We start from the raw sequence: 3006 nt of genomic DNA, 5'->3' as shown, positions 1-3006 counted from the left end.
TTATGTTGTGGAGAAAACAAGACCTTTAAGGACGCCCACTTGAAGTTTTACAAAACAAACAACTTTTAAAATAATAGTAAACTAATAATAACTGTTAGCTGTCGCCATAAAGTGAAGATTTAGTTCAATATCCACTTCATACATATTTAATTCCAACAAATAATGATATTTTTTAAGAAGATTTAAATGCAGGAGTCACTTATTTGAGTTTTTCCCCCTTTTTCCCCACAGTCGACATCTAAATTCATACTTTTTTTTTCTCTTGTGATTTTACAAAACTTTATCTGTAACTTAACAACACTGGGAGCATCTGTAAAATAAGAGTTAAAAAAATATATTTACTATTTTTCAATCCTTTATATACACAATTTATCTTTTAAATAGTGAAAATATCTGTCATACTAACCTTTTCTTTTATCATTACTGCTTTAAAAACAGTAAAAAAAAAAAAAAGTAATTTTGCTACCAAATGTTGTAAAGGAATAATTATTTATATTAACATTATCTGCAACTTCAGCCTTTTTTTTTTTTTTTACATTTAATGTGTTAATTTTTTTTGTTTCTGTGATTTTATGAAAAATCCTTTGTAATTTAACAAAACAGGAAACATATTTTAAATAACAACCAATATCTGGAACATATCAATATATTTTTTGCTAATTTAAATAAAGTAAAAATAGTGTTATTTTACCGTCAAACACTGTAAAGGAATGAATTAGCGTTTTTTTGTTGTTTTTTTTTTATGGACATTATTTACATTTTTGTCCCTTTTTTGTGATTTAATGTAATTTAATTATTTTTTCTCTGATTTTACCAAATGTAATCTGTAATTTAACACAAAAAACAGGGAAAATCTCAGTCAAAAAAACAGTACATTGTTTTTTTTTTTTAAAAACAATAAAACCAGATTTATATGATGTCCACTGTGCAGGATTTAAGTAGAATAATAAACCCAATAAGTGGTCGTGTCCAGTGACTGGTGCTTAGTGAAGCTCCTCCGTCACCCAGTGGCTGTAAAATCTGCTCATAAATACTGAATCAGGACAAGCTGCAGCTGAAATAATGAGTTTTTTGTATAAATATGTACTCTGGGAGGAAAGTTTCTTGTCTTTGATGTGGAACAACGCTGAACTCTTCACCTCCTCGCTGCTTTCTTTCCTCCTATTAGCTGTTGTTTTCACTTTTTAAAAAAATTTTCTCAACCTCGACGTGGGAGTTTTCCAATATCCTCCAACTTCCTGCATACAAAGCAGCCAGAACCGGAGTCCGGGCTGTTTCTGCCGTGGACGGCTTGTCTCGTATCGATCCTCTCTGAGCTCTCGGCCCCTGCTGACCCGTTTACATGCATATTTGACATAACTCGAACGTCGTCGCCTCCAGGCTCCGAAAAAAAACAACAACAGCAAGAAAAAAGCGTCTGAATATCGGATAGCTGCTCCGTCAGTCTGCATCTGCTTGATAACACACACACCCCACAAATTACAGCTTTGTGGCCGCCTGGCTTCCTGAGTGAGATTTCACTATTTTGACAGGCTGTGGACAGAAGCGCTGTGTTTACTGAACCTCCTCCTGCGACTTTGAAAGCACCACGTATCGCTGGCTTTGCATGACAACCAGTCAGGACGGCCCATACCGGATCGTTGGGCCGATTACTCTGCCTCCTGTTATCGTGTTGGACAGGTGCCTCCAGTGTTTAGATTTCCCTTTAACCCTCTGAACGTCACCGTTTCTTCTCTCCTGCCACATTTCTACTCATTTGTCGCCGCAACATAAAGTCATCTATGGACACAGAACAATCATGGAGACAGAACCACACCTCCACATACTGTAGATATTTACATTGTTATAGCCAGATGTTCCTCCATCAGCTGGATGTGTCTCCAACAACTGGCTCCTCTGTTCACTGGTTCTGAGCCATGCTGCATTTATTTATGGATAAAGTAGGTTTTATTTTCCTCTCTTGTCGTCTGGTCTCTGGAGAAACACTGGCTGCAGTTCAACCTGAAAACTGTTCAACAGCTGGACACAGTTCCACCTTCAGGAAGCAGCAACGAAACTCCGATATGAAAAACACAACGAGTACTTCTCCTTCAGATACCTTTAGCTCATATTTATGTTTTCATCCAGCACACTTAGAGCTGGAGGACTGCTGACTGAAATGAGAGAAGAAAGATGTTGTGGAGAATGCGGGCATCGATCCCGCTACCTCTCACATGCTAAGTGAGCGCTCTACCATTTGAGCTAATTCCCCTCATGTCTGAAAGGAACAGGCTGCACAACATCTGCAGCTGTTTAGCAATCTTTAGGTTTGTATAACGTCATTTTTGTCGATGTTTGATGAGACAACGTTCAGAAATCTGTCTGTAGGAACATTTAAAGCTTTTGAAACGAGGATGTGAACTAGAGAAGAAGAAGGCTGTTATGTCTTGGTTCAGTCTTTGCTTTTCCACCAGATGGTAGAACCTTCATTGTGGTATTTACTTGGGCAAATAATATCTTGTAACAATCATCAAATAAACATTTTATCACGGACATCTTGAAGTTATTTAACTTCGACGAGGATGGGATTCGAACCCACGCGTGCAGAGCACAATGGATTAGCAGTCCATCGCCTTAACCACTCGGCCACCTTGTCTGCTGTTCAGGATCTGCTAGAAGGTCCTCAATTGCTGTCCTGGTGAGGACACCTGGGATCCTTCTGAGTGGAGTCTCCATGTTCTCCCCGTGCAGTGTGGGTTCTCTCCGGGTTCTCCGGCTTCCTCCCACAATCCAAAACATGTTGAGGTTAATTGGTGATTCTAAATTGNCTAGCATGGATCCTGCTGGTCTGGAGGGGTTAGCCTTTAGCCTAGCATGGATCCCGGCTCTCTTCCTCCTCCTTTGTTTACGTTCGTACCGTTTGTTCTTCCTTCTCTCTCGGCTAACTACCGGCGTCGTCTCCATTCAGACTCCATGTTGGTGTAGTTTGTCCACATCACAACCGATCACCGCAATTCCAGCACCGTT

General features: G+C 39.4%; 2 non-coding genes across 2 annotated transcripts; both read right to left on the bottom strand.

The window, feature by feature from the left end:
* Nucleotides 1-2178: 2178 nt before the first annotated feature.
* trnaa-agc (transfer RNA alanine (anticodon AGC)) lies at nt 2179-2251 on the bottom strand. The gene has a single exon. It is a non-coding gene; the product is annotated as a tRNA-Ala (tRNA).
* A 302-nt stretch (nt 2252-2553) lies between these two features.
* trnas-gcu (transfer RNA serine (anticodon GCU)) lies at nt 2554-2635 on the bottom strand. Its single transcript has one exon. It is a non-coding gene; the product is annotated as a tRNA-Ser (tRNA).
* Between the last annotated feature and the right edge of the window lie 371 nt (nt 2636-3006).

This window comes from Stegastes partitus, unplaced genomic scaffold (assembly GCF_000690725.1).
Source record: "Stegastes partitus isolate 25-593 unplaced genomic scaffold, Stegastes_partitus-1.0.2 Scaffold1133, whole genome shotgun sequence".
Classification (NCBI taxonomy): Eukaryota; Metazoa; Chordata; class Actinopteri; family Pomacentridae; genus Stegastes; species Stegastes partitus.
This window is presented reverse-complemented; position numbering and strand designations above follow the sequence as displayed.